At 53.0% G+C, this 12255-nt stretch overlaps 1 protein-coding gene across 11 annotated transcripts in view; it reads right to left on the reverse strand.

Moving 5' to 3' along the window:
* Positions 1–11226, reverse strand: part of Mical2 (microtubule associated monooxygenase, calponin and LIM domain containing 2) — a 215014-nt gene extending 203788 nt beyond the window's left edge. For 4 of the 11 annotated variants that reach the window (XR_015451443.1, XM_087211660.1, XM_087211651.1 and 1 more), the window contains exon 1: positions 11062–11222. The gene's annotated coding sequence lies outside the window, so the exon portion shown is untranslated. Of the gene's footprint in view, positions 1–11061 lie in introns of all 11 variants that reach the window. The other 7 variants (XM_087211661.1, XM_087211655.1, XM_087211652.1 and 4 more) reach the window with 4 other exon arrangements.
* Between the last annotated feature and the right edge of the window lie 1029 nt (positions 11227–12255).

Below are 12255 nucleotides of genomic sequence, written 5' to 3' on the forward strand. Positions count from 1 at the left end.
CACACTCTCTGCATTGTTGATCCGGGAAAATACTCAGGGTGGTCATGAAGACTGGGATTAAATACCATCTCCCTGAGTAGATAGTGCACTTGTTTCCAAGTATTTCCATTACACAATGCCTAACAGCAAAATGGGCCTCATGATTCTCCACCATCTTACACTCCCTCTCAGGAGGCAGCTATAGCATAGCTGTCACTGCCTCACATGTGGGAATCTGGCTGTTACTCCTGGCAGCACGGATAGGCCTCTGCAACCTTCAGCATCTCAGAAGCCCAAACACCTAAGGACCACTGAGTCCTGGTAACACAAACCCTTCCTTTGCATCTTCTGGTAAAATCCAGAAAACATCATCAAAACTTGTAGAATGGGAATTAACAGCTGGAAGAAGTCCAAAGACAAGAGAAAAAAATACATCACTACCTCATCAGAAGATAATCACAGGTCAGAAGGACATGAGCATCAGCGACTCTGTGTCAAAATGTGATTCAAAAAAGTTGGAGTCTAACAGTGAAGGTTTAGAAATAACCAATTTTATATATACATATATGTATATGCAAGACTGATACGAAATTTTAAAAATGTTTGAAGTCTAAATAAATTCTTTCAGCAAATATAAAATAAAAATTTTAAGTGATAGCAAAGTTTGTGCCCCATCTAATTGGCAGTACTTTTTCTTAACAGCATATCAATAATGGCATATCTTACAATCAATGTTGTCATTGGTTTTATTTTTATAAAAACAATATCTGTGAAGTGGTGGAGGGATTAGACCTGCTTTCTGTGGCTCCAGGATGAGGAGTGGAAATAAAAGGTCAGAACTCTAGGGAACCATCAGCAGGAGCTGTCCAAAGATGGAACAGGTCACTTCTGGTAGCTACCCCAAGATGAGCCATCAGGGTGGAGGAATCCAGCACTCAGTGAGGTTGATCAGGCTCTCCCAGCCCTGAAGTTCCAAGTATAAGAACAGTTGGCTGTCCTCTATTCTAGGGGTGCCCCTTATTTGCACACAGAGACATTGTCTTGAAAGTCACTACTGAAGGGTAAATGCCATTCAGGAAGCAGTACACATGGGAGCCCTAAGGTAAAGAGGAACCCTGCCCCTGTCTGTGCGCCAAGACTCCTGGCCAGTTTAGGAATGGGGTAGAAAGAAGAGGCCATTTGTGTGGCCCACTATGTGTCAGGCACCATGAAGGCGTGTTGTGCCCTCTGTCCCATGCAATCCCCCAAGCACCCTGCGAGATGAGTGGTATCACTCCCACTTTACAGCAGAGAACCGAACTTTGCAAACCCACTCTGTGACAATGGGCCCCCAGTAGAAGACATGCCAATGCATGCTCAGGGCTCAACACATTGAGCGATCAATTGATCAATCCCTGAAGAGTCATCTAGGTCTCATATTGGGAGATACGAGGAAAAAGAAAAAGAAAAAAGAAAGAAAGCCAACTTCAGTGCCACACCCAAACCCTACAAGTAGCTCCCATGAATAAGGAACTTATTTTATTTGCTGCTTGCAGGAGCAGTTTATGCCATCACATGAAACAGAGGTGTTGCTGAGACATACATGGCACAGAACTGGACCCAGGAGCCACTGTCAGATGTCAAAGCTGTAAACACACCAGGTTGCCCTAACTCGCACCTGCCAGGCTGGCACTGGAGCAGGTGGAGGCTAAGCTCAGACTTTATACCCCCTTTCATGGCTGAGACCCACATGAAGGGGAGATCCGGGTGACTGTGAGGCCAAAGAAAAAAGAGAATCAGCATCATTTCAGAAGACAGCACACTGCTCCATGAATATCTGACCCTACAGAAGCAATTCGTGCATGGCTGTTCATTTGGGAGAAGGGGTTCCCAGGCTCCTGCCCTCCTAGCTATTTCCTGACAATACACAGGCAGGGATGCCTGCTCCTGCTCTGTGGGTCTCAGTGCCAGGGGTCTCAGCATCCTTCCTCCCCTCATTCTCTCTCCTTGAACTGACTTGGAGGAGGGGGTGATCAGTTCCGAAGGCTAAGCCTGAAGTCAGATGAGCAAAGTGGAGCAGCCACTGTTTTCTGCACAGAGCCACCAAAGTGCAGACAGGTGCGCGGAAAGGGACAGATGGCCCAGGTTCTATGACCCTAATTGCAGAGTGCCAAAATGGGCTGCCTTCCTTAGAAACTGAAAGACATAATGTGTATACTGACTCCCTCCACAAAGAGGGCTGTGGCAAAACCCAGGGCCCACCTAGAGCCTGCCTTGGGCCCTGCCTTCATTGCCTTCACTCTGATCCCCATGACTCCTCCTCATCCAGGCAAAGCCATCTGCTGCACCTCCTAAGCCCATCCTGCGCAAGCCCATCACCCTGAAGGAATCCTCTGAGCCTGCCTGATTCCAGCCTCGGGGACCCTGGGTAGCACCCACGTTTCTACCCTGACCCTGCCCTCGCTTCTTCACATCTCCTTGTGCTCTTGTCTCCATCTACTTTCCAAGGCCCTGCTCCACAGACAAGCACGGCCTCCTCCAGGAAGTTGCCCAGTGGGCCACACTGTGTGACCCTGTGGTGTCGGTGGGTGGCTTGTTGAATGCTCCTCCTCCAGGTGCCCAAGGGCATTCAGCTCCAGTCATTGTCACAGGGTCCCCAGTACATTATGCACTAGCAAGCTGGGCCAAGGTTCTCCACACCCCACGGGCCCCACTGACAGTCATTTCTGCCTCCTACCTCCCTCGCCCCATCCCACACTCCACTCTCTCAAGGTCCAGCTCACAGCTAATTGGAGATAACAAACCTCTATCAGCAGCAGGTTCTTTCCAGTTAAGTGTCTGTGTTTAACCAAGGTCTTCTGCAGATAAGACCTTGAAAATCAGGTGGGAAGAAGAAGAAGAAGAAGCCCCAAGGCTCTTCTTGGGAAGGTGTTTTGATGAGGGAAGACTTTTTCCACCTTTTATTTTTGTTGGTACACGTTTGCAGGACACAATGGTTACATTCATTGCGAGGAGGTGGTATATGTCCAGAACACATCTTAATTCTTTTTATGTCCCCTTCCTCCACCTCTTTTTCCCCTCCCCATTTGCAAAAGATCTTGAGAGACAGGCTACCCATGCTATAAGTATTCCCATCCTAATTCCAAGGCTGCCAGAGTTGTCGGAAAGCAGTATGAGGCTCTGTTTCCCAGTAAGGAAGGCTGATTGAAAGAGAAGCTGTCACAGACAGACCAAGGGTCAGAGCCTGAGGAGAAACTGGCAGACAGAAAAGAGACTTGACTCTGAACCAGCAAGGTGACCTTAAGCAAGCAACACTCCCATCAAGAAGCTTCTGAGACTCAGTTTCTCCCTGGGTAAGCGAGGAGGCAGGGCTGAGAACTGGAGGACCTCCGATGGCCCTTCCAATCTGACATCTCAGGGCTAGGTGACTCATGGTCTCCCACCTCTCCCCGAGTCAGTGCCACTGGAAGCTATGCTAGCACCACTTCCTCTTCTCCTCCAGCCCCGCCTGAGTCCAAGGGTTAGGCTACAGACCTGGCAGCCAACCCAAGGGTGCAGGTGAGGCGCCTCCGCCCTGCAGGTGGAGGGAGGGGGCAGGAGTGGGGAAAGGCAGTCGTTGCTAGGGACACAGAAATGCTCCTCTCATTCTGCCATCTGGCTGAGCCTGGAAAAAAGACAGTCAGCCAGTTGCCTTCAATCCTCTGGCCTATCTTTTTCAGAGATTACAACTGCTTGCTAAATTTAAGTGCTGCTCTAAAACCAGGACATATAAGGTCTCTCAGCCTGGATCTGAAAGGTTTCATAATGAGTAGAACAAGACAGCAATGAAGGATGAAACTCAGAGGCAATCTAAGTGGTACTGAGCAGACACAATAGTGAAAGGTCTCTAAAAATCTTTCTGCTCCCATGCTGAGGATGAAGTTGAAGTTTCAGCAGTAAACAGACATCTGCTAGGAGCTCTGAAAACAGACAACATAAACAGCCCAGAGAGCAGCCATCAACAGCCCAGCGCCCTCTGCAGCAGCATCCTGCCCAAAGCCACAGCGAGAAAGGGGACCCAGGGCTCAGGGAGAGGGAGGAGGCTCCGGGGATGAAGGGCAGAGGCAGAGGTGGTGTTGAGGGCTGGGGGTGATGGAGGGGGCCCCGCCACGGCAGGAGAAAGCGGGCCGGGGAGCTCAGCCCGGCAGAAATTAGCATGCTGGCTGCCTTCGGCAGGAAAGAGCAGCTTAGAACGCCCTACAGGACTTCAGGAAGCCAGCCGCAGGGTTCCATGCCAGCGTCACTCATTCTGGAAATGGGTCACTCTCTAAAAGTGGAAAAAACCTGACATTTCTGAGTGTATACCAATGCAAGACACTGTACAAATATTTTATTTTCATCTCTACATCAATCCCTGGAGATGGATGTAATTGCCTCCTCTTTATAGACTACTAGGTTTCATTAACCTGCCCAAGGCCACATGGCCAGGATTTGATCCCAGGTCTGTCTTAGCACATTTTTGTTTCTTTTTGCCTACATCCCCTGGATTGAGAACATTCCCCTAAGGTTTATTCTCAGTTCTCAGATTCTCTCAGCCTCAGATCTAACACAAGGGGATTCCTAAGGCAGAGAGGCAGCAGCTAACTCGAATCATCGCTGAGTCTCAGCGGCCCTGGGGCTGTTCTGAAGACCCCAGTCACCTCCCGGCAGCCTGGATAGAGCAGGTGAAGGAAGCAGTAGGGGAAGCCTTCTCTGGAAGCACCCACAGGAAGTGGGGACAGCAGGTGCCAAGGAGAAGAGAAACTGGGGCTGGAGGACACAGGGAGAAAGGAGACTTATGCATTCATTGAACTCTCTTGGTACCGAGTGAATATTTTACTATGCATCTATGTACATGCGTGAGGCTGAATACCATTCATCTCTGTAAACATGCAGGGTGAGCAACTGTGTGTCTATACAAGTGTGCAGGAGTGAATTCTGTATGTGTGTTGGGGTGAGTAGCATCTATCTGTGTAAGTATGGGGGGCAGCTTTTAAGAGAGCTCAAGGTATCAGAAACAAGACCACCCAAGCTGGAGATGGAAACTTGGACCAAGCATGAACTCCTGGGTCCCCACTTGAGGCAACCCTGGAATGCAGAAGAACCCTGGGGTTTCATCCAGTGCCCCACCCTGTCTCACAACAGTGACTGCTGCCACTCTGGCAGGTGGCCCCCTGCCCTAAGGCCCCAGCCACACAAGCCCCATGGGACATCCCCCAAGGAAAGAGACTGAGAGACTGTCCTGAGGGCCTGGAAAGAGGTCTTCCCATCCAGTTCCCTGCTGGTTTTGCTGCTCTGCTCATCCTTCATTCCTGCACTGCAGGGAGCTCCTGCTCTTACCACCGTGCATCCATGTGTGCAGCACCCAGCTGTCCAGACACGTGGAGCTGTCAGCACCCTGACTTTAGAGCAGCCATGAATGCTGCACACAGCACCTCGACCCTCCATTCTGCTCCCCTGGCATGAACAGGTGTTCAAGGGGGGCTCAGCAACTAAACCTTCACACTTAGGATCCTCTCTGTTCCAAGGAGCAGCTCTCCTTACTGCTCAAAAGGTTTGAGTGACTTTTTCCCAGGCACTCCATCCTCACCTACGGCTCATTCTCCCCGCTCCCTACAAGCTATCACCAGATAGAGTCAGTACTCAGAGAAGGGGTCAAGGCCAGCATTCAGAGTCCTGAGAGCGAAGAAGTAGTCTGCACCTCAACACGGTGACACTACAGTGGCAAGGCCAGCACGCAGTGTCTCTAGACTCCTGCTCTCGTCTCTGGCATGTGCTGGGCTTCTGGCCTCGTGTGTCAGGAATTTGGGGCTGCAGAAACCCCACAAATCTGCAGCAGCCCTTGTCCAACTCCTTCCTGCCCTCCTCTCGCTGCAAGCGGGGAGGCCATCTGTGCTGGACATGCCCTGTCACCCAGGGAAGGGGAAAAGTCTGAGCTGCAAACCAGCAGATGCCATGCTCCCTGCTTACCTCTAGATTCCCCCAAAAGAAATCTGGCCAAGGACTGAAGGGGCACAGTTGCCCAAGATGTGTGAGTGGCCACTGGGTGGTAGAGATGTGGGGTGGGGAGGAAGGCAGAGAAGTTATCCTGACCCCGAGGGAGAGAAATCATAGTTCAATTAAAACACACACTAAAAGTCTAAGCCTACAATCACAGCGCTGTCCACACACACACAGCTCCCTGCCAGGGCCCACCAAGCGAGGGACAGAAGTAACGCCTGGATTCATGGGCAGGTAGAGAGCATGTCAGAGACCATGCTACTCTGGCTGTCACAAAGGCTCTGCATGTGGGACCCGAGGATGGCTATGCCCAACAGCCAACAGAGAAGGAACCATCTCCCCCACGGTGGACCCTGTCTTGCAAGGAAGGTGTGTTTGTGAGCAGAGGGCCCACGTCACCTCTCTTCTCACCAGCGTGAATTCCTGAGCCCAGATCCTGGGGGCTGGCGACGGCAGCACCTTATCAGCACCACCAGTCATGCTTTCTACTTCAGGGAGGTGCAGAGAGGGAAAGAGAAGTTGGTGGAGGGGCAGCCGGGGCACCCGAAGTGAGGGAGCAGGGCATCTGTCCATCAGGCATCTCCCACAAGGACGCCACAGGCTGCCAGAAGCAGGACCTTGGCCCTGCCTGCTGTGTCTAACACACGGGTTGTTCCGTCCTCTCCGGTGGTTCAACCTCCCCAAACAACAAGCTCATGATCGAGAGCCTGGCATTAGAAAGACTGCTCCGGGGGGACAGCAGAGCCAAATTCTCAGGAGGGCGTGAAGGGGAGGAATGGGAGAGCAGGCAAGGCTTCAGTCTGTCAGATCTGCTCATCTCCTAAGGCCCAGCTTTCCTGTTTTCTAACTTTTAAAGACTCCGGGGATGTTCTTTTAAACACATATCGAAGCATACGTCCACGGCCCGGTAGCCCTGGGGCTCTTACACACATGGGTGCACCAGATTCATGCCTGATTAGTTTTGTCTACCCCCCTCCAAAGCAGGTGGAGTCAATGTATTTAATCCGTGACACTGGGAATCTGAGGGGCTTGTACGTGCTAGGCAAGTGCTCTACCTCTGAGCTATACCCACAGCCACACCCCCTTCTTTCCTCTTCCCCAGTACTGGGGATTGAACTTAGGGAGCGCTAAGCTTCATCCCCATCTCTTTTGAAATTTTATTTTAGAACAGGGTTTCACTAAGTTGCCCAGACTGGCTTTGAACTTAGAATCACCTTGCCTCAGCCTTCACAGTAGCTGCCATTTCAGGTATGCACCACCAAGCCTGGCTGGAGTCCTCTTTTTCAAGAGATAGACAGGTAGACGATAAATGATAGATAGATATTTGGATTTTCTACTATAAAAATAAAATATGCCTATGACAAAAATTTTGGAAAAAAATACTAAAAACTAAATAATAAAGGAGAAAAAATCAGCTCACTGCTGTCATCCAGAGAGATTTAAAATTTTGTTACACTTCTTCCCAGTGGAAAAGGCTGTGTTTAAAAAAACAAAAAACAAAAAACAACAAAACAAGAGCCAGCTCTTCGTTTTGAGGTCTGTTGCAGGAAGGGGCCTCACTGGTAGGTAAGAAGCCATCTCCCCGCCAGCACCAGAAGGAGAGCTGGCCCGGTATGCAGGGGGAAGTGCACCACGAACACGGGTTGGGGCTTCTGGTCTCCTTCACGGAGTGGCCCACAAAGGTGCCCGTGGTGAGGCTGGCTGTCTCTACAGCGCACATTCTGACGGGACGCCAGCGGGTCCTACCTGTTCGCCTCGGGTCACAGCCTGTTCCAGCTGCAGAGGGACAGTGAGTGGCAAAGGCCACTGTGCGCAAGTGTGGGGCAGGTGAGAGGGGGCTCGAGGAAGTACAGGGACGAAGCACCGCTCGGAGGGAGCAGGGTGAGGTGTGTGGGGCTCTCCAGGCTCCCAGTGTCTGCGTCACAGTGTGGTTTTGACAGGCGGAACTCAAAGCCTGGGTGGAATGTCAGTCCCCTCAGCCCACATGCGATCTGCTTAGGGCAGGTGCTGATCAGGACACAAACGTGACCGTCTGGGCTTCTACCATGGACCAGAGCAGTCTTCTACAATTCCAGGATGTTTAGCAGTAGACACTTGCAGAGGGAATATCGCATGTGAGCCGCTATGATACAACCCGGCAGACGCTCGCTGAGCCTCTGTCACATCCCACACACAGGACTCGGCACCATGGATCCGGCAAAGCGCCAGCACGACAAGACAGACTCATCTCCTGAGTCTTGCTGGGGTTCCCGGGAAGATGGGCACCGAAAATGGAGGTAACTGCCGACACACAGAGGGGAGCTTCTCCCAGTTATGACAGGGACAAAAGGACTAACAGCCAAATGCAGCTGGCACCCTGGATCCTGACTCCGACTCCAGCTATAAAGGGCATTTCTGACAGCCAAGCGTGTCCGGGTATGGACAGGTGACACCAGAGAACGACTGCTGATTCTGTTACGTGCAATAATGGCACTGGGGGTGTGCAAAAGAGACATATCCTAGATTATACAAGAAGAAAAGGACATGACACCAGAGATTCCTTTTAAGTATTTCAGGAAGAACAGGGAAAGGAAAGAGTGAAGGAGAGAGAGCTAGTGAGACATGGCATAACTGGGATGACTGCTGAAGCAGAGTAATGAGTGTATGGCGCTCATCATGCTGTTCTGACTTTGTGTGTTCGGAGATGTTGGTAATGTTTTTTAATAGAGTACATAGTACATCTTGTTAGGTACCCTATCGGGGACTGGTACAAAAGGCTAAGTGAGTACACAGCAAAGAACAAGGAGGATTTGTAAGAATGAGAAAATAAATCCACCAGGTTTATGAGTGTTTGAAGTGGCATTCTGTAGGGGGGTGAGGAGCCGTAATAAGTATACACACATAATTAGAACAGAAGGCAGGGAATTGCATGTGCAGTAGAGGAGCTGTCTATGGTAAGCTCCAGAGTGCGGAAGACAGCCAGAAGGTTTTCTTGCTTCCGGTCTGTTTTGTTCGGTCTTCTTCTCTCCTGACCCCAACAGACCACGGCAGAAATCCTCTCCAATTTTCCTAGCTGTGCATTGGGGGCAAGCTGAAACCTTTTCAAGTCTCAGTGTCCCCATCTGTGAAATGGGGAGAGCCCCACCTCCTTCTTTGGGGGCTAATACGGGGCTCTACTATTAGAATATAAAGCATTTATATTTATATTTATTATTTATATTACCACATAAAGAATGAAAAGTCACAGCACGATGAACAGTAAAGTGGCTCTTGTTAGTCCTCTGAGAGCTTCTAAGATCAGCAATGCTCAGCCCAAATCTTATGTCCCCCACACCTCCGCCTCTGCAGACAGAGCCAAGCTCACCAATGAGAAAGCAGGACTTCTGCTCTTCAGCAGTGGGCAGTGAGGGAACAGGGCCACAACCGGGAGGAAAACCCAGGAGGGGGTCTGGACACGGGTGGAGAGGACAGGGATAGACCTCAATCATAGGCACAAAAGGAATGGGGACTATCGGGGTGCTCCCTGAGGCTTCCAGGCTTGGGCCTCCACAGACACACAGCCAACCGTAGTCCTTAGGCCAAGTTACAGTAAAATTTAATTGACTGGTATTGGGCTAATCATGATTTTCTTTCGGAAGAAGGGATGAACAGAAAACCCTGGGCTCACAGAAAGAAGGGGCAGGGGTAAAAGTGGTATATTGTTATAAAGACATGCTCAAAAAACTCCATAAAACTAGAATCAGTCTAAGGTCAACTAACAATACCCTTTTAAATGATTAGAAAAGGCAACTCTCAGAAGTGAAGTCAAGTCAGTGGTGGAAGAAGGCTTCCCCTAAAATAGCACCCAGACGCCAACAGTCACCCCCATCACACAGAGCGACCTACAGTTTGCAGGTCGAACAGCGTGCGTGGGCTAACTCTGCCAAAGCACCTCCTTATATCCTGTGCACAGAATCTTACAGAGGCCAGGAAGCCCCTGGCAGCCCACACTGGGGCCACCCACTGTCTCTCTACAGCTGCAGAGCAGCAGGAAGGGAACCCACCTGGGCACGGACACTTTCGTCTTCCCCATCTCTAAGCAAGGAGACCAAACTGAGACTCTTTGGAAAGCAACCATGAAATCACTACGAAAGTGCCACAAGGCAGGACCCACACCGCCCAGGAGACACTAAAGAAACCCATCCTCTGGCTCCTGAAGAAGCCCAGTTCTTACTGCAATTAAAGTCTCCAGGACAGCAGCTAGACTGCCCTGGGGACCCCAGGTTTGCTGCTTGGATCCACTGCCCCTGGGACTGACACAGGGGACACAGAGAGGTCACAAGAGACTAAGAACACAGTCACAAAAAACAGCCAGCTAGCTGCTGGCTCCCCCACCCAGACTCGCCCACCAGGGGCTGGTTGAGTGCCTGCATCCTTCATCCAAACCACGGCAGAGCCTGGTCCTGAGGCCGGACTGACAGCAAGAGGCGCGCAGGCCCACAGGCTCGCGGGGCCCCAGAGCTTGCGAGAGGACGCTCTTTCCGCTTTGAGAACGCAGGCCCCAGAATAAACAATGTGGAAGGAGACAGCGCGTTTACTCTGGTTTCAACACGCCTCTTCCCCATCCAGTAAAGGCCGTTCCCGGCTCTGCCGGAGAGGCCAGCCCGGGCCAGCGTTAACCCCACTGGCGGCTCTGGAGGGCGCGACCCCACCTCTCCTCCCGGCCGGGCCTGGGCCGGGCACCGCAAGAGGACACGCGGCGACCCAGCCAGGGTCGCGGCCGCAGCCGGCCGGGCCACTGACATTTGGCCAACTTGACTTCCTGTTATTAAGGAGGGAAGGGATAGGGACGGAGCCGACCCCTGGGGACGAAGTCTGGGGACGGCTTCTGCCCGGGGCTGGCGACACAGCTCGCGCGTCGCGCCCACCCTCTAGGGTTAGGACTGCAGGTTCGGGCGTTGGAGGGCGGGGTGAGCAGCTCCGGGCTCCGGCGGGAGGCTGCCCTTAGGTCCGGCTGGTTCGGAGGCTCGGTCCGCACCCGCTCGGTGCTCCGCGGGCCGCGCCGGAGATGCGGGCGCACCTGACCCTCCCTCCTCGCCCCCTCCCGAGCGCGCCGCCCCCGCTTACCGAGAGTCTCGCGGGCTACCCGCCCGGCTCGGCGCTTGCCTGCTCTCGCGCTGCCGGCGCAGCGCGGGGTACTCGCCGGCCGCCTGCGGAACTGCGTGCGAGCAAAGCAGCCCCGCGCAGGCTTAGCCGGCCCGGCCCTCGCCGCTCTGCTGGGTGCACTGGCCCTGACTGGGAAACGCCCCCACCGCCCGAGCGGCCAATGATAGGCCAGCCGGAGACAAGGCCCCGCCCTGGGCTCGAGACATACGGCCAATAGCAGTGCGGCGCGGAGCCCATTCCCGTGTCCGCCCGCCCTGGTGGGGCCGGCTGTCAACGCGGCTGCTGCGGGCGCACGTGGGCTGAAGCCCAGCCCAGAGCGCAGGGAGCGGCCGGCCGGGCGCTCCCACCCTGACCAGTCCGGGTCCGAGACACGCCGAAGGCTGATGGGAACTGGGTGTGGTGGCGCTGCTCGATGGAAACCCCGGTGTTGGTATTCTGGTGTCCGGGGAAAGGCAAGGGCTGGGCCTCCGTTAGCTCCTTGGCCTAGGCAGCTGGAAAGCAAGGCTGAGCGTCCCCTTTTGTACTTGAGGAAGCAGCATAGCGCTTCCAGCTCCGACTGCGCGCGACCTGTGGACCTTCTTCCTTGCCCTGCTGCGTGATGGCCCCGAGAATTGGCAGACCGCCTTGCCAGCTACTAGGCCCTCACTTGGATTAGCCTTGTCTTGAATACAGCTTGTGAGAAGAGCAGCGGTGGTACAGACCTGCACACTCTTGTTCTTGACCCCTTAGCGCTGCCCGCCTTCGCCCGTAGCTTCAGAGAGGACCATTCATAGAGCACACTTTGAACGACGTGGGGCCGCACCGTGGGGGCTGAGGTACTTTATAGACTTAGTACTGCCGAACGACTTGTGCAGATGATCTGGTAACCTTGATCAAGAAACAAGGATCACCTGGGGCGGCGCCATGGCTGACTCACCTCGTCGGCCAGGGCCCATCATCACAGGACTTGGCCCGATAGGCATCAATAAATGTTCTTGGAACGAGCTGACCCAGCTGGAGGAAAACAGGCAGGCTTGAGTCAAGAGTACCGTGGCCCCAGGCTTTTGGAATTTCCCAGCACCGGAACACCGGCTGTCCTCAGAGACCACCCTCCTTTGCCTGGCTGGTAGAGAGCACCTTGCCCCTCTCAATCCTGGGATTTGTTTTTTCTCTACT

This window comes from Heterocephalus glaber, unplaced genomic scaffold, assembly GCF_053883595.1.
Source record: "Heterocephalus glaber isolate CG9 unplaced genomic scaffold, H.glaber_assembly_v1.0 deba00001428, whole genome shotgun sequence".
NCBI lineage: Eukaryota > Metazoa > Chordata > Mammalia > Rodentia > Bathyergidae > Heterocephalus > Heterocephalus glaber.